Source organism: Puma concolor, chromosome D4 (assembly GCF_028749965.1).
Source record: "Puma concolor isolate L17-30 chromosome D4, mPumCon1.1.hap2, whole genome shotgun sequence".
Classification (NCBI taxonomy): Eukaryota; Metazoa; Chordata; class Mammalia; order Carnivora; family Felidae; genus Puma; species Puma concolor.
Window position 1 is genome coordinate 4,739,500 of NC_141679.1, and position 23,898 is coordinate 4,763,397.

The window sequence follows — 23,898 nt, forward strand, 5'->3', positions numbered from 1 at the left end:
CTCCCCGGCTCACCCCCACCCAGCGCGGGAGCAGATCTGGTCCGCCTAACCCGGAAAACCACACAGAGCCGTGGGCCCCTGTTCCCGGGTCCCACCAGTCGGGCTGGGAGGGTGGGGTAGAAATGGTGGCTCTGACGACACATCCGGATGGATCTGGGTCTGTGACATCAAAGCCTAGCATGGAATGGGACACACGTGCCGAACGTCACGCGGCTTAGAAGGAAATCTTGCCCTGCTACACGTGGATGAACCTGGGGGACATTATGCTGAGGGAAAGAGCCAGACGCAGAAAGACAAATAGTGTCTGACCAGTGAGGTCCCCAGAGGTGCCCAATTCATAGGCAGAAAGCAGACAGGGGGGCGGCGGGGCGGTGGGGGGGGGGAGGCAGGAATTGGTGGTTTAATGGGGTCAGGTTCTGGAGATGCGTGGTGAGGCAGGAGTACAATAATGTGAGTGCCGTTAACGCCACTGAACCCCGTACTTAAAAATGGCTAAGACGTGGGGCGCCTGGGTGGCTCAGTCGGTTGAGCGTCCGACTTCAGCTCAGGTCATGATCTTACGATCCATGAGTTTGAGCCCCGCGTCGGACTCTGTGCCGACAGCTCGGAGCTTGGAGCCTGCTTCGGATTCTGTGTCTCCTTCTCTCTCTGCACCTCCCCTGCTCACACTCTGTCTGTCTCTCTCTCAAAAATAAATAAACATTTTTTAAAAAATGGCTAAGACGTGTGGAGGTTCCTCAAAAAATTAAAATTAGATCTACCCTATGACCCAGGAACAGCACTGCTAGGAATTTACCCAAAGGACACAGGAGGGCTGATGCACAGGGGCACTTGTACCCCAATGTTTATAGCAGTGCTTTCAACGATAGCCAAATTATGGAAAGAGCCTAAATGTCCATCAATTGATGAATGGATAAAGAAGATGTGGTTTATAAATACAATGGAATACTACTCGGCAATGAGAAAGAATGCAATCTGGCCTTTTCTAGCAACGTGGATGGAACTGGAGGGTGTTATGCTAAGTGAAATAAGTCATACAGAGACAGACAGACACCATATGTTTTCACGCTTATGTGGATCCTGAGAAACTTAACAGACGACCGGGGGGAGGGGGAGGGGGGGAAAAAGTTACAGAGAGGGAAGGAGCCCAACCCTAAGAGACTCTTAAAATCTGAGAATAAACTGAGGGTTGATGGGGGGGGGGGGCGGAAAGTGGGTGATGGGCATGAGGAGGGCACCTGTCGGGAGGAGCCCTGGGTGCTGTATGGAAACCAATTTGACAATAAGTTTCCTATTAAAAAAAATGGCTAACACGGCAAACTTTTAGGTTATGTGCATTTATCACAATTTCTTTGAAAGTCTCCGGAAGACGGTTTATAACTCAGTTACAAACCGGGTCACCCCGCTTGCCTCTCTTACACGAGACACAGGAACCAACAAAGCACCCAGACACTCGAGGCCGCTCTTGCGATGAGAAGCCTTGCTCGAGGAAGCTGGGGCCTGCGAACAGGGTACATGCGGTTTTCAGACAGAGTGGTTTTCACGCAAGAGTCTTCAAATTCTTTCGCTGAATAAACACCAACTGGCCAGCTGATTCATGAGGGCACCGGCGTCTCTAAGCTAAACCTGTCTGCACCGCCAGGTCCGAAACCCCAGGATGCGCCAGGGAACACGTCAGCCTTCAGCGCCCTTGGCGTTGAGCCGCAGCACCCATGTGGCCAGCGGGAGGGTGTTTCTGCCCGGGCCGGGGCTTCTCACACCCAGTTAAGGAAGGTCCCCTCTTTCTATCACTTCTGGTCCAAACTCAACCACACAACAGACGCCACGCTCCATGCTGGCTTCCGTAAAATGTCCCCCATCGATCACGCGTCCTTATTCTCCAATTCCCCGTATCGCTCAACGTTCCCCAGGGGACTGTAAACAGCGGTAGGCCATCCCAGCATTGGAACCTAGACAGAATCCGGGGCCCCGGCAGCACAGACACAGGCAGAAACCGGGCAAGGCAGTCCACGGATGTGTGCTGAAGAATTAAACTTGAGTTGGGTTGGAAATTTTCAATTGGCATGTTATACATGCCATCACTCAGCGCTGTGTAAATGCAGAGAGACCACAGGAAATCAAACACACTTGTACTATATACACACATCTGAAAGAGGCATAAAAATTATTAACTGCTTAGAAATTGACAAATGGTGTGAAACAGTCAAATAAATATACACCCTGAAGAAAAATAAGCACTATTAGCCCAATTCTACCGCGGAACAGATTCCCCAGCTCTTCCAAGGTAGCTTTCTGTTTTGCGGCACAAGGTTTCCCGGCGCGTCTGAGTCCCGGTGTCCCGTGCGAAGGAGCCGGAGGCGGCCCCGATGCTTCTGCTGACTCTCGGGTCAACCTCACCCACCCACCCACCCAGACCTGTAAAGTCGCTGTTCACCGCAGAAATGCTAAGACTCTGTTTGAGCAGGTTGTGATGGTCAGCACGGAGGCTGCGACTTGACTTTTCATCTCTTTCGGCCTCAAGCTTTGCCTTAAAAAATAATTTAGTAGGGGCGCCTGGGTGGCTCAGTCGGCTAAGCATCCGACTTCGGTTCGGGTCATGATCTCGCGGTGAGTGAGTTCGAGCCCCGCGTGGGGCTCTGTGCTGACAGCTCGGAGCCCGGAGCGTGCTTCGGATTCTGTGTCTCCCTCTCTCTCTCCCCTTCCCCCACTCACACACTGTGTGTCTCTCAAAAATAAATAAACATTTAAAAAATTTTTTTAAATAAAAAATGACAGCAAGGGTCACATATGTGAATAAAGGCGGAATATGGCCCATTACCGTGGTCCTTAGAGCTGACACCCTAAGTTTCCACAGAACGGGGCCCTGTTGTTGCTTCCTGAGAAAGGAGGACCCCACTGATAGCCTGATATTAGAAACTGTCATTCCCCTACAGAGCATGAAGTCGGACACAGAATGGTTGTCCTCACTCAAGATGCTGCACGTCCTAAAATTTAAAAGCCAAATGGAACAGGTGCAAATATGAACTTGGGGAAAGGAGACAGGTGGGTCCAGCGTTGCAGCAGATGCCAACGGAATCTCTCCCGGCCCCCAAAAAGGGTTGGAAACACCCCAGAGGAAAAACACAAAACAAACACAGGCCAAAACCAACAAAACAATTGCAAAAACTACCACACACACACACACACACACATCCAAATGTCACTGTTGCATAGCCAGAATTATAAAGGTAATTTAAAATTTCTTCTTTTATTTTATTTTTAAACACCTCTACGATGAAAAAGCATCGGATTATTAATCGATGTAATTCACATACCACAAAATTTGCCATTTTAAAGTCTACAGTCCACGGGCGCCTGGGTTCAGTGCCAGGCTCTTGATTTCTGCTCAGGTCATGATCTCACAGTTTGTGAGTTCAAGCCTCACATCAAGCTCTGTGCTGTCAGCACAGAGATCCTGTCTGCCTCCCTCTCTGCCCCTCCCCTGCACATTCTCTCTCTCTCTCTCTCCAAAATAAATAAACTTTAAAAAGTATCTAAAAAAAATCTCAAAAAAACTAAAAATAAAGTCTACCTTCCAGCTCCAGCGGGTTTGGGGATATGCACAAGATTGTGCAACTGTCTCCACTATGTAATTCCAGAATATTCCATCGCCCCCAAGAGAAATCTTGTTCTCATCGGCAGCCCTCCCTGTTCCCACCTCCCCCAGGCCCTGCAACCACCAGTCTGCTCTCTGTCTCTAAGGCTTTATGTTTTGGGCATATTACATAAATGAAATCACACAACACATGACCTTTCGAACAAACACCAATTGTATGACTCTTTTTGCTTTTTGATATTATGCGTGGAAGTGCACACAAGACCCGAGGTGAGTACAGGACAGGAGGCTGGAGTCACCGGGATTATGGACGCCAAGACGGGTCTGAAAGTCACCTGCCAGGACACCAGCACACGTCCACACGCTGCCACGGGAAAGGCGGGGCTCCGGGGCTCTGGACACAGGGGACCAAGTCGGGGTTCAGCACTGCCAGCACTGGAGCTGGTCTCTCCTGCTTGCGCCCTGACTAGCGGGTTCTCCTGCATGTCACTGCTGCTGGCTGACCGACCTGTACCCACCTTCCTAACCCCGCACACTGCCTTGGTGATCCCTGCCAGCCCGGCTGGCTGGTGACAGTCCCCGGCGGTGTGAGCCCCGTGACATCTCCCTGATGGCCTGCCCAGCACCTCCTCACACAAAGCCCCGCTTCGGGCTTGCCTGGTGCTGCTGCCCTCGCCTCCGCTGGCCATCCGACAGACGAGGAGACCCGAACAGGGAACAACCTAGGGGAGGAGCCCCGGCTGCCCCAATGCCTCGGGACTTAATCTCTTCTGAAATGGAGCAAATCACATGTCTTTCGTTTTGGTAGAAGGCTACAGGGCATGCTATGAAGGCCACACGTGTCCATCAGGGGCGTGGAATTTCTGATGCTCTAACTCTCCCGCACCACACGTGGGGGGCTTTTGCTGTGAAAACCCACGCGGGGAGACACGTAAGGCCACCGGAACACAAACCATCGATGGCCTCAATCAAGTAAGAGGTTTATTAGCTCCTTAATTGTGTGTTTGATGTTTGAAGAAGAGAGAACATTTAATTTGAAACCAATTGAAATGTGGCTGCTTTAGTGCAAAGACACATTAATTGCATAGTTTGATAGTCAAACTATTATAGTCAAAATTATACTTTAGTCAAAACTATAGTCAAAATTATACTTTAATGCCTAGAAGCAAAGGCTGAACACAATGTGATAATAACCCTCCTGGAACATGGGATTCTGGAACAGAAAAAAATACGTTAGGTAAAGTCTAAGCGAAGAGGAACGGTATGGATTTTGGTTAAGAATAGTGAGTGGCCGGGGCACCCGGGTGGCTCTATCGGCTGGGTGTCCAACTCTCGATTTAAGCTCAGGTTGTGATCTCAAAGTTCGTGGGATCGAGCCCCATGTCCGGCTCCATGCTGACAGCGTGGAGCCTGCTTCAGATTCTCTGTCCCCACCTTTCTGTGCCCTTCCCCCACTCATGCTCGCTCTCTCTCTCTCTCTCAAAAATTAAAAAAAAAAAACTCTCCCTCTCTCTTTCCCTCCCCCCACCACATGCCCTCTCTCTCTTTTAAAATAAATAAATAAACACTTTTTTCAAAAAGAATCAGTCAATCGCACATTTGCTGTGACAAATGTCCCACACTAACGTGTAAGATTTAACATCAGGGGAAACAGGTGCGTGGTGCAGAGGAACTCGATACGACCTTCACATCCTTTCTACAAATCTAAAACTGTCCTCACCGAAGAGCTTACTCAAAAACACACATCCTATCACACGGCTTAAGCCCATAACCAAGGCTCACGGGTAGAGAAGGGCTGTCGGAAAGATCCTATCTCCAAACACCTCGCATTCTGGATCACTGGATACGGCCCCAAAGCCAGGCATGAATGGCAGATTCAGTGTCAGGTGTTCAAAGAGTCCACAGCAGGCCAGTGACTACTCAGAAGTTAAGTGAGTTAGGTTTGGACCTGAATCCTACATTATTCATCAGGCGTGGTGACGTGAGCTCTTACTCAGGAACTTAGGGCATATTCTGGGCAGCACTTATCAGTGTCCCGCATGTTCAGGGCTGAACTGACCGGCGTCAGAATGGCCTGATGAAAAGATTTGATGCTGGTATTTCATGGCACACACGCTGCCCACACGTGGGAAAATGCAGAGCGATTAGGAACCAGGCACCAGTCACACACACACAGAATCTTCCACAGACCTTCTCTCAACACGGGCCTCCAGCGCGACGTCCTGATTTAGGGCGTCCGTAAGAGACGTTTACGTCTGCAAAGCAGCAAATGGGTCTGTGCTGATTTCCAGGCTCTTTCTGTCCTATTAAAATCCCAGCTTTCTCAGGGGCGCCTGGGTGGCGCAGTCGGTTAAGCGTCCGACTTCAGCCAGGTCACGATCTCGCGGTCCGTGAGTTCGAGCCCCACGTCGGGCTCTGGGCTGATGGCTCAGAGCCTGGAGCCTGTTTCCGATTCTGTGTCTCTCTCTCTCTCTGCCCCTCCCCCGTTCATGCTCTGTCTCTCTCTGTCCCAAAAATGAATAAACGTTGGAAAAAAAAATTAAAAAAAAAAATCCCAGCTTTCTCATTAGCAGCAGAGACACTATGAAGCAAGAATTTACTAATGAAGTTCAACCCACGCCCTCGGATTTGGGTCCATGGTGCTATTTTGTTTGCGATTTGTGTCTCTTAAAAAGTGTTTTTTTATTCATACTGTTTTCATCCTTACTCCCTACCTGTTGATCTGAATCGGTACACGTGCCGTGATTTAATTAGATGTAGTCTCTGGAATATCTGGACAACTTCAAAGCAGACTCCTTTTAATTAGTGAGGCTGCCTTATTCACCGAAGCTTGGCATTCTTGGATCTGGTCATCCTTGTGAAAAGCTATAATTTCCAGGATATGAGAAAGAACAGCAGTCAGGGAGGGCCCAGAAAAAGCCCACAGTCTGGAGGGGTGATCGTGGTGCAGAACAGGAGCCTCTCGAAGGACAGGCCCGGATTTTACGATGAAAACTCAGACAGCACACCCGTTTTCGACGGGCAACGTTGGCCGTGCATCCAGCACAACCCCTCAGCTGAGCAAATGTGCAACCAAAACCATCCGTGACACTGGAAGAGCAAGAATGGAGGGAAAGAAACTAACAACCGAGAGGAAGCGCGGTATATGGTCCTAAAAGGTGCGCCCGTTAGTCTGGGCGTTCGGCCGGAGAAGGTACGTCCAACAGTAAGAAGATTCCATAACGTCTCTGGGAACACGCTGGTTAAAACGTCGCACGCTGTGTGTCTCCAGCCAGAAAAGCGCACAGCAGTCAGGGTGAGCGGCCTGTGCCTAATCGCCAGCCGTCTTTATTCTCACTATTGCTACCTCGGGGTTGAGTAAACATTGGTGGTGATCTCCCTCAAGGGCTGGCCTAACCCTGCTTTGGAAACACGAAGTAAAACCCACCAACCTGAAACGGAGTCACCAGGGTCCCTCATCAACTTACACTCCGTTTTGATTCCACTTCTGCGGCAAAAAAAAAACCGTCAAGGCCGCAGGTGAGTGGGAGCCCAGACCCAGCTGCCGCCCCGGCACCCCCTGAAGTGAGGGCTTTTCCACCCTGGGTCTCCGGTGGGTCCCCCGGGCCCCCAACAGAGGCCCCGCTGTCAGGGTCCAGTGAGGATCTGGACGAGGAGGGGGAGGGGCCGCTCGGGAGGCTGAATTGGGGTCTTCCGTCTGCCCCAATACCTAGAGCCCCCCGCAGAAAAGGAGCCAACAGACATGCTGGGTATGTGCCCTGTTGCCATTGGGTTTCACGGACGAGTCTTGAATGTCGGTTGTCCCCCTGCACACGAGGAGTCGTTTCTTACCTCGAATCCCTAGATTTCATTAAAGGTAAAAAGAGGAAAAGACACCTTAAAACAAACAAACAAATAAAACAACCCTTAGTGGGAAAAGAATCCAGTTGTGCAGTAACCCATAGAAACAGGGGAAGTGACCTTGTAACTGTTTAAGGAAGGGATTTAAAGGCCTCGGCCACACGCGCTGCAGCCCTGGGACCCAGGCCTGCGAGACCCGTAGGCTGGCGTGAGTGCGATTGGAGAGAACGGGGCCTGAGGGTCGGAAGAGGCCTGCGTCAACCAAGAATCTACGTCCGGCCTGTGTGGCCAGATGCTGCTCTCGTCCCCAGAGGCATCGTCCAATTGTTCTTTTGAAAGTGGGACATGCGATCGCCTCAAGTTCACGGAAATAAGCAACAAAATGGGGGTCAACGTCTGCTACAATCCAGGTGGTGACAGTGATGATTTTTTTTTAAATTTTTTTTTAAACGCTTATTTATTTTTGAGACAGAGCATGAACGGGGGAGGGTCAGAGAGAGAGGGAAACACAGAATCGGAAACAGGCTCCAGGCTCTGAGCGGTCAGCACAGAGCCTGACGCGGGGCTTGAACTCCCGGACCGCAAGATCATGACCTGAGCGGAAGTCGGACGCTTCACCGACTGAGCCACCCAGGCGCCCCAGTGATGATTTTGTTTAAAGGTACCTTCCGTATGAGCTTGCCAGCAACAATGCACCACAGCCTGGATGGCCACATTTTGGAGGCCGAATTCGAGATCCCGATGCGAGCAGGGCTGGTTTCTTCACGGCCCCTCTCCCAGGCGTGCAGACGGCCGTCCCCTCTACGTCCCCTCTGTGTCCTAATCTCTCCTTGTAAGGACGCCAGTCGCATTGGCTTCGAGCCCACCCTAATGACCGCATCTAAATTTAATTACTTCTGTAAAGACAGTATGTCCAAACAAGGTCCCCCTCTGAGATACCGGGGGGCTAGGACCGCAGCGCGTCTATTCTGGGGGAGCACGATTCAACCGACAGCAGGTAGCGTTCATTTGCCCTCCTTGCCTCTTTAGAAGGAATGCGGATGTGAAAGCGGCTTTTGCGAGCGCGGGGTGCAGACAGACAGACAGGCCTCAACGAGACAGGAGGCAGGGTTTGGACCAGGTACAGAGGCGCGTCTGGGGGACCCGCCCACAGCCCGCTGAGGACTCTAGCGCCCTGGCTGCTGCCTCAGACACCTTCTCTCTGGTGCGAAATACACCCCGTGGCTGCGCTCCCCCAGACGTGAGTCAGGACAGGGGTTCTCTGAGCTCCGTGCACCCGCGATTTCCAGCAGCAGCTGCGACACCTTCCGAGCCCGCACCTGCCAGGTCCCTCCGCTCACAGCGTTCACTCACGTCAGCGCCACTGTCCCCGCTGGGCGGCAGGGAGGCCCGCAGGGAGGGGGGCGCTGGTCAACGTTTACATGGTGCCTCAGTTTACCCACGTCGTCCTCATAGCCCCTTCCCATGACCTCCGCGTCTGGACCTTCTCCTCCTGCCCTCATCTTCTGTGCAACTGAGTGTCTTCCCCTCCCTCCTCCTCCGAAGGCTGCACCTGCAAAGCTCTTCCCTCTTTCCACCCTTGAGGGGAGAGAGGGCTTGGCTTTAAAAGAGCAAAACAGGGGCGCCTGGGTGGCTCGGTCAGTTAAGCGTCTGACTTCGGCTCAGGTCATGATCTCACTGTTCACAGGTTCGAGCCCCGCGTCGGGCTCTGTGCTGACAACTCGGAGCCTGGAGCCTGCTTCCGATTCTGTGTCTCCCTCTCTCTCTGCCCCTCCCCCGCTCTCTCTCTCTCTCTCTCTCTCTCTCTCTCAAATTAACTTAAAAAGAAATAAAAAGAAAATGCACAGAGCCCCCAAAATGTACCTTGTCAGGTCAGACCCCTCTCCGGGAAGCCAGTGTCACAGACCCGAGGACCGGTTCCCACGACGTGTCCAAGCAGGAACCCCGCTCTCCTCCACAGACTACTCCCCTGCAGCTGCCCCCCACCTCCTGAATTCTAACTCCGTGATCCACAGGCCAAGGCCCCAGCCCCCCCCCGCCCCCCAGTTGTGTATGACTCCCCTTCCAGCCACATTCTGCATCCAACCCGTCATGAAATGTCAATCGCTCGGTCTTCAAAATGAATCAGAATCGATGCTGCCGGCCCCGTCCCACCCCCGCCTCGCCACTGCCCCACTGCTCACGCCTGGTCCCCGCTGCTCCTGGCTCTGCTGGGTCACATGACAGCCCCTGCACAGGCCTCCTGGGGCCCGCCTCCCCTCCAGAAGGGGCTTCACGCACCATCACCTGAGACAGCGGAGGTGACCCTCGAAAACATAAGGCCCAGCGGGAGAAGCCGGACACAGAAGAGCCTGGATCGCGTGACCCCCGCTTACACCAAGTTCAACGAGAGCCCGAGGCACGTGTGGTGACGGAGGTCAGCAGCACCCTTGCGGGGGACGGCCAAGACGGAGCAGGACAGAGGTTTCTGCGAGGCTACTGGTGACGTGCGAACTGATGCACATATGCGTATTACGCCCACCCCAAGCTTACCGCGTTTCCCGTGGCGTGTTGGCTCCTGTAACACTACCTCCTTCAACGAGGCCCGCCCTGACCCCTTCCCTCCACATCAAGCTCTCAGTCCTGCCGCCTAAAAACCACATGCTCGTTTATTCCTCCGTCTGTCTGCTCCCTGCTCAGCCCGGCAGCTGAGCAGGGATGGTTCATCTGGCGAACAAGTGAATGAATGAATGCTCCTGTGCTCGACACCTTCCAGCACCTTCCACCTGCTCTACCCTCTGTCTGCCCTCCATGCAGACGCACACGCACACGCGCCCTCCTGAACTCGCCTGGGCTCCTCTACCCTTCACGCCCCCCTCCCCCCGTCAACAACTCCAGCCCCTTCTCCCTCTAGAGTTGACGTCTGTTTGCCCCCCGCCTGGAAAACACCACCTGAGACCTCTCCGCTCCGTTGCTGGCTTGTGAGGCCACCCTCCCCGTCCCTTGCTGCATTTCTCTCCAGAGCAACGCGTCTGTCCCACGTCAGCAGAGGGTGGTCCATGGAACAAGGCTGCGGGTGACGGTCACAGGCGTTACCTCGAACCCCTGCATGCAGGAAGCACCCCAAATCTCCGAGGACAAAACGCATGCTGGCAGAGTCGTGGGACCGTCACGCTCACGTTCCGGAAACCCTGAGGTTCAGCTCACGGTGTGAAGGGGGGGCTCACACCTGTCCCAGGCATGCAGGGGGCCCCTTTGCTGCATTCCTCTTCTCAGAAGCAGATAAGGGGGTCACAGTGCGGGCCCCTGCTCCTCCCAACAGCAAGGGAGCACCTCCCTGCTCCACTGCCCTCCGACCCGACCTTCCTCCCCGTGCCCCAGCAGGTGCACCTGCGATGCATTCTGCTGAGAGACGCCAGGACCCCGGACCGCACGCTGCAGAACTGGCCCACAGAACGGTGGCCTGAGGATCTCGGTGAACTCACTCTGCCTCCAAAACAACAAAATCCTGGGCCACGTGATGAAAACCAAGCATGTCGGAACTCCGAGAATTCACCGGGGCCACCGAACGAGCTGAAAACAAATCGTCCATGTGAAAGAAAGGACTGAAGGACTGGGCCCCGGGAAGATGGCCTCGCTGCATCGTCTGGATGTGCAGTACCCGGGGGAGATCCTAGGTCTGACTCGGCTGGCCTGGGGCTGGGGTCGTGGGGAGGCAGCGGGGAGGGGGGGTGTCACCCCTGGGACACTGTCAAACAGCAGCAGGCTGCCGGCAACACCTTAGCAGCTCCCCCGTGGCGACCACAGGGCAGGAAACACCAGGCGCCCAGAATTCAAAAGGAAATCCAGACCCAGGGGACCACAGGAAACTTCGAGAAGTCCGACATACTTCCCGGATCAACAACACTGCACGCGCGGAAGGCCATGTTCACGCCCGAGGAAGGCTACAGGGGGAAGACACCAGCCCCACATCTGTGGTGCCATCAGGAAGAGGCAGCGAAGGCTGATGTTTGATGGATGCCCGCTCACAAGATCCCCTTGGCAAAAGGTTCAAGACACGCAGCAAGGTGCGTAAGAAAGTCTCCTGACCAGGGACTGGCTGGCCACACAACAGTGCTGACTGAGAGGTGACCCTCAGGAACCCAAACTTGAAAACGTAGAGGACCTTCGGCGCCGGGGTGGCTCAGTCGTTTAAGCGTCCAACTTCAGCTCAGGTCACGATCTCATGGTTCATGAGTTTGAGCCCCTCATCGGGCTCTGTGCTGACAGCTCAGAACCCGGAGCCTGCTTCAGATTCTGTGCCTCCCTGTCTCTCTGCCCCTCCCCCACTCATACTCTGTGTGCGTGTGTGTGTATGTGTGTGTGTGTGTCTCAAAAAATAAATAAACATTAAATAATTTTAAATAAAATGTAGAGGACCTCATGTTAAGTGTTCTTATCACACAGACAAAATAATAACAATAATAACAACAGTAATAAAGACGGGAGAAGGAGGCTTTTGGAAGCAATGGCTATGTTTATAGCCCAGACTGTGGTGATGGTTTCATGAGCATACACTGATCCCCAAACTTACCAAGTTGTGTACGTTAAATCTGTAAAGCTTTCTGGATGCCCATCATACCTCAATGGAGTGGTTTAAAAACAAAACAAAGAGAACTTAAGAATAGTGGACAACTCAGCGGTCACACATCATAGGAAAGAGAGAACCCGCAGAATTAGTAAAGGAAAGCCACTAAGCAAACAAATGGTAACAAGAAAAACACCCCCCAAAACCGAAATGAAAAACAAAAACAAAACCACAGCAGCAAAAACAAACCTTGATGGGTAGAGGGGTTTGCTACTAGAGTTGCTAAAATATTATTTAAAATGTCCAATTTTGGGGGGGCTTGGGTGGCTCAGTTGGTTAAGCGTCTGCTGTCTGACTCTTGATCTCAGCTCAGGTCATGACCTCAAGATTTTTGAGTTCGAGCCCCACATTGGGCTCTGTGCTGATGGCATGGAGTCTGCTTGGGATCCTGTCTCTCCTTCACTCTGCCCCTCCCCAGCTTGTGCGTGCTCTCTCTCTCTCTCAAAATAAATAAATAAATTTTAAAACATTTTTAATAAAAAAAAGAAAATGTCCAGTTTTAACAAAGAGTACAAAGACATACAGAAAAAAAAAAAATCAGACAGCATGCCACATACACAGGAAGAAAAAAAAACATCCAACAGAAAATGTCCCTGAGGAGACTGAGACCATTATAAATATAGTCTTAAACATATTATAAATATGTTTAAAAAAAGAAAGAAAACCACATCTAAAGAATCAAAGGAGGGGCACCTGGGTGGCTCAGTCAGTTAAGTGTCTGACTTCAGCTCAGGTCATGATCTCGCAGTTTGTGGGTTTGAGCCTCCCATCGGGCTCTGTGCTGACAGTTCACAGCCTGGAGCCCACTTTGGATTCTGTGTCTCCCTTTCTCTCTGCTCCTCCCCTGCTCACCCTCAAAAATAAATAAACCCTCAAAAAAACTGTATAGAATCAAAGGAAATTACAACAACTTTTTCTCACCAAACAGGGAATATCAATAAAGTGATAGAAATCAAAAGAATCAAACAGAAATTCTACAGTGGAAAGAACAATAGCTGAAATTCACCAGGTGGGCTCCACAGCAGATGTGAGCTGGCAGAAGATTCAGTGAACTAGAAGACACTTTACTATCTTTCCTGGAATAGAGATTATCTACTCTGAAGAGAAGAAAATGAAAAGAATGAAGAAAAGCAGCAGAATCTAAGGCACCCATGGGACATGACCAAGAGCACCAACACATACATAATGGGAGTCCAGAAAGAGATGAAAAAGGCAGAAAAAAATATCTGAAGAAATGATGACGAAAAACTTACCAAACCGGAGAAAAAGTATTCATTTAAACACTTAGAAAATCAAGAAACTCTAAGTAGGACAACCTCTAAGAGACCTACAACTGGACGCACCACAAACTTGAAAAACCAAAGCAGAATCTCGAAAGCAGACCTACAACTGGATGCACCATAAACAAACCTTAAAAACGAAAGCAGAATCTTAAAAGCAGCAAGAGAAGGGACTCGTCATGTAGTGAGGGTCCTCAGTAAGATTAAAGAGTTGGTTTCTCATCAGAAACCAAGTGGGATGATGTATTAAAAGTTTTGGGGGGAAGAAAAAGACTGTCAGTCCAGAATTCTATACCCAGCTAAACTCTTTTTCAAAAATGAGTAAGTTAGGCCACTTCCAGATGAACAACAAATGGGGAAAATCTGTCATTAGCAAACTTCTCTACAAGACATAGTACAGGGAGTTATTTGAGGGAAGATGAAAGGACATTGGAAGGAATCCGAATCCACACAAAGAAGTAAAATAGTACCAGTAAGGTACGTACATAGGTACTATGAAAGTTATATAAACGTATTTTTGTCTGTAGCTCTTTTTTTTCTATTTCTTTTAAAAAAAACACTGCATAAAACCATAACTATAAAATTGTGTTGATGAACTTAAAACATATAAAGATGTAAATTGTATGGCACTAATAGTTCAGAGGGAAGGGGAAGGAATAGCAACATATTGGAGCAAAGTATTTACTATTAATATTAAGTTAGTATTAATCTGAACTATATTTTTTAAATGTTCATTTATTTATTGGGGGGGGGGCAGGGACAGAGAGAGAGGAGGGAGAGAGAGGATCCCAACCAGTCTCCACACTGTCAGTGCAGAGCCCCACACTGGGCTCAATCCCATGAACCATGAGTGAGCTAGATTTTTTTTAAATAAAATGATAATAGTAATCTTCATGCAACCACTGAGAAAATGATTTTTTAAAATGACATATATGAGAGACAAATTAAAGAAATTTTTAAATCACACCAGGAGCTATCTACTTAATACAAAAAAAAAAAAAAAAAAAAAAGGAAGGACTCAAGGAACAGAGGAACAAAAAAGAAGTGATATATAGAAAATAAGTAGCAAAATGACAGAAGTAAAACCTACCTCATAATTAATTAATTAAAAGCAAATGTGTTGAAAGGACAAATCAAAACAGCAGAGATTGGCCAAAAGGATTTTTTAAATTATCCAACTTTATGTTGTCTATAAAAGATACTTTGTATTCAAGAACACAAATAGCTGGAAAGGGGTATCACACACACAATAATCATAAGAAAGCTGTAAGGGCTATATTAGTATCTAACAAAATAAACTGCAGATATAAATCATTACTAGAAACAAAGAAAATTTCATAATGACAAGATGGTCAATCCAATCTATTTTAAACACATATGCACCTAAAAACAAAGCCCCAAAAACACAAAGCAAAAACTTACAGAAATGAAGGGGAAAATAGCTAAGTCAACAATAATAACTGGAGATTTCAATAACCCACTTTTAATAATGGACATAAGTACTAAATAGATCAGCAGGGGAACAGAAAACTTAACACTATACACTATGCCTAACACGAAAGAACATTCCACGCCAACCGCAAGATACACATTCTTCTCAAACTTACACAGAAAGTATTCTAGGATAGATGATATTCTAGGCAATAAAAGAAAATTTGATAGATTTAAAAGGAATAAAGCCATGCAAAGTACGTTCTCTAGCAACAGAATGGAATTAGAAATCAGTAACAGGAAAAAATTTAGGAAATTCACAAATATGTGAAATGAAACACAACATTTCTAAATAACCAATGAGCCACAGGAAAAAAAATCACAGGAAGATTATAAAATACTCTGAGAGGAATGAGAGTGATGCCCAAAATAACAGAACTTAAGTGTGCAACTAAAGTAATGCTTAGAGGGAAAGTTACAGTCTTAATTGTCTGTACTAAAAAGGATGTCAAACCAATAACCTCACTTTACACGTTAAGGCCTTATAAAAAGAAGAGCAAACTTAACCCAAAGCTAACAGAAGAAAGAAAAGAATAAAAATAACAGAGAAAATCAAAGCTGGTTCTTTGAAAAGATGAACGGAATTGAGAAAGCTTTGTCTAGGGTGATCAAGAGAAAAAGAGAGGAGACTCAAATTATTAAAATCAGAAATGAAATATGGGGGCATTACTATTGAATTACAAGAAACAGAAAGGTCTAGAAAAGAATACTATAAATAATCGTGTGCCAACAAGTTAATAATATGGATGAAATGGACACATTCCTACAGAAACGCAGCGACTGACACTGATGACAGAAGAAACAGAAAATCTGAACGGGTCTAGAACAAGTGAAGACATTGAATTAACAATAAGAAAACTGCACAGAAAGAAAAGCCCAGGGCCGGATGGCTTTTCTGGTGAATTCTACCAAATGTTTAGAGAAGAATTAACACCTATAACTTCACAGACACTTCAAAAAATAAAAAATGGAATACTTTCCAACATATTTGATAAGGCCAGTATTGTCCTGATACCGAAAGCACGTCATGGTAAATCTGAACAAAGTAAATCTGTATACAAAGTGCAGAAAATTGCAATGTCAAGACTCCTGAGTGAGCAGAGCAAGGTGAGAGCCAAGTGTACCCTGTGTCTCCCAAGGCCAATCCCAGACACAGAAAGGCAGGTGACCTAGAGTCGTGGAAGCTAGGCAGGAAACACAACCCTGCAGAGACTTACGCAGGAAACAGGATGCACCATGTCTGAGTCATGTTAGCAAATTTAGACATGTCCTTTTCCACTAAAAAAAAAAAAAAAACCTAGCTAAATTTTTTAGGTAGAACAAAATAACTCATCTTGGAAATTCTATAACTAACGAGATTTTCTAGGGGCATCTGGGTGGCTCAGTCGGTTGAGTGTCTGACTTCGGCTCAGGTCATGATCTCACGGTCCGTGGGTTCGAGCCCCGCGTCGGGCTCTGTGCTGACAGCTCAGAGCCTGGAGCCTGCTTTGGATTCTTTGTCTCCCTCTCTCTGTGTCCCTGCCCTGCTCACACTCTGTCTCTGTCTCTCAAAAAAGTGAAGAAACATTAAAAAATATGTATATATTAAAAAAAAACTAATGAGATATTCTAGTTTTTTTTAAAGAATGTCAACAATTTAATGAAACTACGTAACTTAAAATATCTACCGCACAAAGAGAGATGCAGCCATAGTGAGAGTCCCCTGCGCGCCCCAGGAGTTTTAAACAACCCGAAAACAGTCTTTATATTCTGTTTCCCAAATACCTGATCCCCCTGGAGAGTATCTGATCCGTTCAATGCAAAGAGCAAGGATTTGCAATAGCAACACGAATATTTGCACTCTGTCAGTTATGATTTTGGACCGTTAACATTGACTATATTAAAGCAATACAGGGGCACCTCAGTGGCTCAGTCGGTTAAGCGGCGACTTTGGCTCAGGTCATGATCTCACGGTTCATGAGTTCGAGCCCCACATCGGGCTCTGTGCTGATGGCTCGGAGCCTGGAGCCTGCTTCAGATTCTGTGCCTCCCTCTCTCTCTGCCCCTCCCCCGCTCACACTCTCTCCCTCTCTCTCAAAAAATAAATAAACATTTAAAAAAATGTTTTTAAACAATACAAACCAGGGCAAGTGGTTAACATAAAAATGCAGGTAATTGCCAATTATCATTTTTTCTATAAATGAATGTCGTTGTCTCTTCTAAGCTTCTCCTTTTAAACTGATTTACTGAAAGCATGAAGTTGGCAATCCTATCACCAGACACTGCCTATTTCCTCATGCTCCAATAAAAAAAGGACATTTTTCAGTACATTGTTTTACCTAAGTGAGACTCTTAAACTCATAAATCATGGTTGCTTCAAGATTTTCTTTGAGGCTTTCTTTATTTTCACAGCCAGAAGCCCTAAACTAATCAATCATGGAGTAATGTCATGGGCAATTACCACGGGCGGGACTTGCCTGTTCTGTCTCTCAAGGTGTGTTCTCAGCTTCATATTTTTTTTTTTAATTTTATTTTCAACGTTTAATTATTTTTGGGACAGAGAGAGAGACAGAGCATGAACGGGGGAGGGGCAGAGAGAGAGGGAGACACGGAATCGGAAACAGGCTCCAGGCTCCGAGCCATCAGCCCAGAGCCTGACGCGGGGCTCGAACTCACGGACCGCGAGATCGTGACCTGGCTGAAGTCAGACGCTTAACCGACTGCGCCACCCAGGCGCCCCTCAGCTCCATATTTTAAAGCACATTTGTTTTCACAACCAAAGGGCACCATGGAAGCTCTCTCTCTCAGTTGTTGGGACACCCAGGAAACACACACACACACACACACACACACACACACACACACACATGCATGTGCCTGTGACTCAGAGGGTCCCTGCAACTTCCTCCTCATGACTTTAAGTTTTCAGGATCTTAAACAGACAGATTTGGAAGAAAATGCAACCAGATGAAAAGAACAATAAGGGCTGGCATCCTGGGCACAGGGACAGGGGGCTGACATCTCTAGGTACAGGCATAGGGGGCTGGCATCCATGGGCTCTCCCTCCTTGTACATGAAAATGGTAGCATCTCAGATACATTCTATGCAATCTGTCAGCACTGTACTGTACCTTCCCGAAACCTTCTTTCCCAGCAGAGAATTCAGGGAAAACACCATTTCTGCTCATAATACATCTGTGAGGCTGAACAGACCTCGGGGTGAGGGAAGCAGGGGGAGAGAGAATGGCCACCAGCCAGAGAAAATCCCCTCCCTGCTCATCTGCAGGCAATTTTACAAGGACAATACAACCCTTTTGGAGAGCTGCTTGTAAAGAATTTTCAAAGAGAACAAACAGGTTAATGGAAATGAGTCTCTCTCTCTCTCTCTCTCTCTCTATTCCTGCCTCCCTTCCTCTCCTCCCCCTCTCCCATTTTAATTCTGTGTTTTTCCTTTTCGTTTTGAGGGTCCGTACGTGTAGGGGTAGAGGAAGCTGTAATGGGACCATTTCTCTGCCTCTTGGTCAGGTTCTCCTTCCAGACTCCCAGAGGGTACCCTTCCTTCGCTCCACTGGTTCTCAACGGGCAGAGGGATTTTGCACCCTCCCCCTCCACCCCCACTGATATCCAGCAATGCCTGGAGATGTTTCTGATTGTCAGACTGGGGTGGGGACACCAGTGGCCCCTCGTGGCCCAAGGCCAGGGACGCTGTAATGCACACTCACCATGCAGAAAACCCCCATCGCACAGAATTATCGGGTCCCAAATGTCAACACCGTGCGGTTGAGAAACCCTGCTTGGCTCTGTCCTACCTTCTATTTTGCTGCGTGTTCTTAGTTGAGGGTCCGCAAGCCTGAGAGTGGGAATAAAACTCAGATACGATCTCATCCAGCCATCGGGGCTCCGGGCTCATCCTTTTCCAATGTCACACGCGATCTAAGCCCCGGAAGGCTCTGGCATGTTGGACGAGCCCAACTTTTACAGCCGGACAGAGGTCCCCCTGCCTCTGCCTCTTACCAGCTCTGAGGGGGGGGGCAAGACAATGGCTTCTCGGCCTCTCTGACTCGTACCCCGGGAGACAAGCTTACAGAGCCGTGACGGTCCCGGGAAGTCACACGGAACTTCTTGGACTGGGCTTTACATCCCTCCCACCGAAGCCGGTAAGTGTGTGTTCTTGTTCTCCATCTGTCCCCTTTGTCTAAGCTTTCCTCCTCTGCCACCACGGCTGCCAGTGAGGCGGGGACCCCCCACGAACACCGGCCCGGGGCAGCGGCCGCAACTCAGCCGTGAAGGACCGGGCAGGACCAGCGGAAACACCAGCCATGCCTATGTTTGCTTCTGTGACACCCCGTCACCACGGACGTCCCGCGTGTGTCCCAGGGTGCCCACAGGCCAGCCACTGGCTGGGGCTGCACAGAAGGCGGCCCGCTGTCATCGGCCACGGAGGGACTGGGGTCGCCCAGACCACTAAGCTACTGGAGGAAACACGCGCCCTTTGACCAGGGTGAGAGGGACGCGGGCTCTCACCCACCCGTGGCTTCTCACCGCCATAAAAGCGCGAACAAGAGAGGGGAGGGCGGCCAGCGGCCCAGGCCGTCTCGGGAAGGACACGGGGACTGCGGCTTCCAGCGCCCACACGGCCGTGCACATGCACACCCTCTCGTACTTGGCTCCGCGCTTAGTGACCAGGCCACGGTGAAGTTCACGGCCCTGCTTCAAATATCTACCAAAACAGATGCCAAGGGTAACAGCACGTAAACATTGCGGGGCGCGAAGGCCGGGAAAGCCTCCGCGCTGGAGGGGGAGGTTTTGCAGAAATGGGAAGGTCAGACCAAGGCACTCCAGTAGCGCCTAGCTCCTACAAAGGAGGCTGGATCGTATCCCCAGGCCACTCCGCCTTCCTTCCCACCATCACCTTTATGTGTAAGGAGTTTATAGCATGGGGGCCCCTGGGGGGCTCAGTCAGTTAAGCCTCCGACTCTTGGCTTCGGCTCAGGTCGTGATCTCGCAGTTTCTGGGTTCGAGCCGTGTCGGGCCCTGCACTGACAGGGTGCAGCCTGCTTGGGATTCCCTCTCTGCACCACCCCCCGCCCCCATCCAAAAAATAAGTAAACTTAAAAAAAAAAAAAAGACTTTGCAGCACAGACACGGACGTACCCATCAGAGGAGGCTAAGCTGTCCTCTGAACACGGGAATGGCCACGACGTGAGATCCGCAGGGCAGGGTGCTGGGCACGGTTACTCTCTTCCAGGGCTTTCTTTGGACCTCGCTGACCCCCGGGCCCTGTGCTAACAGCAGGGAGTAAAAAGGGAAGAGCCCAAAGATACCTCGGTGGCAGTTTTCAAGAGGGAAAGAGGACAAGGGATCACCTCCAGCGGGAATATACTCTCCTCAGTGGGAACAGAAGCGTGCCTTCAGCACACCACACTGCGGCCCGGCACGGTGACGAGAGGCAGCGTCCACGCAGGGGGGCCCTCGGGAGGGGCAGACAGGTCCACACCTGAGGAGCCTGTCACCGATGAGGGTCCCTGAGGGCCCGAGGCAGCAGCTGTGCACGGGGAAGATTGGAAAACAGCGGGCTCTAAAAGGAACTAGAACTCGAGGGCTGCTGTGATCTATCCAACATCCCTGAGGCCATCTTACCTGTCGACAGGTAGGCTGGGGCCGGGTCCCAAGTGAGAGGCCTTGCGGCGGCTCCGTCACCAAGTCCTGAATGACAAGCGCACACGCGGAACAAAACTACCACTGGCAGGCTGTCAAAAGGAGTTTGTGCTTTCAATTTAACACGGGAGGCAGCCGAATGTGTGCGGGGAGGGGTGGGGAACCATCCCACGTGTGCAGGCCCACCTGGGTGACTCTGGCCCACGAGCTGCCCTGGACCAGAATTTACCTGGCGTTTCAAAACTGATGGTTCCCCCCCCTCCCCCCACCATCAGCTGGCAAAGATCCCCAGGTCAGGCTGCGGAAGGTGCGGACACGGCGACGGGCGTGTATCTGGGGGAAAGGCCACACGGGACAGCCACCTTCCTCTGCGACGGTCACACCCGCCACCCGCCCGTTCCACCTCCAGGAAATGCATCTCGCAAAACGAACTCACGCATGCATGAAATGCTATGCGCCCACGGTAACCGAAGCGTTGCATTTCTGCTTTTGTTTGCATTTCCGTGGGCTTTTATTTTGTCTCTCGGTGTCCAGACTTAACAGATTTTAACACAGGAACAAATTCATTTCACCACAACCACAACCGATATGGAGAACAGACTCATCACCCAAAAAACTCTTCCCACACTCTCCCTTTACACACACACACACGCACGCACACACACACACACACACACTTTTTTCTCCATTGGCTTTTTTGAGAAAAATGGAATCACATAAAATGTAACTGATGGGGATCAGATCATGCCACCCCCAAAAGAGGCTACTTTGGCAGAAGGATTATTCTGAATTGAAGACAGCTAAGAAACAGCAAAGAGAGGGGAGCTCTCTGCTCTCTGCATCCGCCTAAAAGCAGGGCATACATCTCCCTTTGTGAAGGCGTCCCCCTCTTCTGTACCAGGAGGGAAGAACGGTCCTGATCGTGGTAGGTAGTGCTTCCGGGTCCCTTTGTCACAATCCACCACCCTTGGAAGCCCAGACTCTTTCCCTTTGCTTCATCTTGTCTCCGCGATGTTTCGCCCTTCGTTTACGCAGCGTAAGGCATCCGAGCCTAAGCAGTTCTTTGGGTTTTCACGGGTTTTTTTCCACGAAGCATTCATCCGCGTGAGAAAATCAACATCGACTAAATCCGTGCACCTCTCCTACTGTGAAGCCGTCTGTCAGTTTAATTCCCAGGCCTTAGTCACAGAACCTAAGGGAGTAGAGGAAGCTTTTTTCCTCCCCTACGTGACCTTTGATGGTGGCTGTTTTCTCTCAACATAATGTCTTTGAGGGCCGTCTAATTTGGTGTCTGTGGAAAGAATTCACTTCCTTTTTTTTTTGGTAAAACAGTATTCCACGGTATGGATGGGCCACAGTTTACTTATCCATTCATTCACTGAAGGACAGCTGCACTGCACCAGTTTGGGGCCATTCCAAATAGAGCTGCTAAGAATATTCGCGGACAGGTTTGGTGGGATTAAGTTCCCATTCACGGGGTACAGGCCAGGAGCGGGGAGTGTCTGCTTTGAGGTGACCCCTTTGGATTCTGACTTGGCTGGCTGGGACCTGGGATTCTGCATTCCTAACGGCCCCCACTCAAAGCCATGCTGTTGGTCCGTGGACCATCGTGAACGGTCTTGGCTTCTGGGCAGACGGGTCACACGCTTTCAAGTTGGCGTGAGTTAAGACTGGCAGCCATCACCAGGCCCTTTGATTGGTCAATGACACCCGTCACAAATAAACCTTTGCTCAATCTGGAAGGGTGTAGGTGAAGGACGCGCTTGGCACTTGTATACACCACTGAGCCCTGCGGGCGTTTGGGTCTGAGACCCTGCTGAGTCTCATCTGCGAGCAGGAGAAACTGTGAGCACAGCTGTCTGTAGACCCTAGATGTAAGGGCTGTACTTGCTCTGTGCCGCAAAGCATCTTCCAAGGCACTGAAACGGGGGCAAGTTCACCTGCAGGGCTCAGCAAAGAGAGACACAGAAGAGGCCAGGGCAGTGGGGAGGGGAGGTGTGCAGAGAGCCCATGAAAGAGCTCCAGATCACCGCCCCTCTTGCCCACGGGAAATGGACTGAATCCAGCCCCACGGGGCCATGTGTGCCGGGAGAGCCAAGTTAGGAAGGATGTGAGGTTTTTCTGGCTTTCCAACCATGGGGAGGGGCAGGAACCACCACACCATTACTCCAGGGAGAAAGTGCAGGGCGTCGGAGGGCCACGCTGGGATGCTGCCTTGTGAAAAGCCGAGGGGACTGACCAAAAAGTGGGCAAAGGGCCCAAAGAGACATTTCTCCAAAGAGGAAATGCAAACGTCCGACAAGCACATGCGAAGGGGCACTTGGGTGGCTCGGTCGGTGAAGCGTCTGACTCTCGGTTTCGGCTCAGGCCACGGTTCGCGAGATCGAGTCCCGCGCAGGGCTCTGCGCTGACAACACGGAGCCTGCCTGGGATTTTCTCTCTCCCTCTCTCTCTCTGTCCCTTCCCCACTCATACCCCCCTCAAAATAAATAGACTTAAAAATAAAAGCACATGAAAAGATCACCGATCATCAGAGAGATTACAAAAACATCGGCAATCACTGGCAAGACCCACGAGCCACCGCAATGAAATACTTCGCATCCATTAACAGAAAATCACGAGCGTGGGAGAGGATGTCACCAAGCCAGAGCCCTTGCGTGCTTCTGGTCGCAATGCAAGATGGTCACCTGCTGGGAAACGGTATGGCAGTTCCCCCCAAAATTAAGAATATAATTACGACATGACGCAGCAACCGCACTTCCGAGTATGTACCCAAAAAACCCGAAAGCAGGGTCCTGAAGAGACAGCCGCACACTCATGTTCACAGCGGCGTTAGTCACAGCAGCTGAAACATGGAAGCAGCCCAAGGGTCCACCCGGGGATGAACGGACAAGCTAAGTGTGGTGTATACGCACAACACCGTAGTGCTGAGTCTTAACGAAGAAAATCTAACGTGTGCTGCAGCGTGGATGAACCTGAAGATGTTCTGCTGAGTGAAATAAGCCAGTCACCAAAAGACAAATACTCTAGGAGTCCTATGAAGCGTCTAGAATAGTCAACCCCACGGGCACAGAATAAAGAATGGCGGTTGCCAGAGGCCAGGGCTGGGGAGTAGCGGTTTAATGGGTATACAGTTTCGGTCTTGCACGGTGGGAAAGTTCTAGAGGTTGCGCGACATCGTAAATGTACCTAAGACTACTGAACTGCACGCTTAGGAACGGCTAAGATGGCAAATTTTATGTGGTTGGGTTTTTTGTTGTTGTTGGTTTTTTTTTAACCACAATTGAAAAATAAATCTGTGCACGCTGGATGGGCGCACAGAAGGACGCACAGGTGGGGCGCGTGGGTGGCTCAGCTGGTTGAATGTCCGACTCTTGGTTTTGGCTCAGCTCGCAATCATGGTTCGTGGGATCGAGCCCTGCCATCAGGCTCTGCGTTGACAACACGGAG

The 23,898-nt window shown here is 50.0% G+C and overlaps 1 protein-coding gene across 4 annotated transcripts in view; it reads right to left on the minus strand.

Moving 5' to 3' along the window:
- ROR2 (ROR family WNT receptor 2) overlaps positions 1-23,898 on the minus strand; it is a 195,767-nt gene that overhangs the window by 45,922 nt on the left and 125,947 nt on the right. The window lies entirely within an intron of this gene.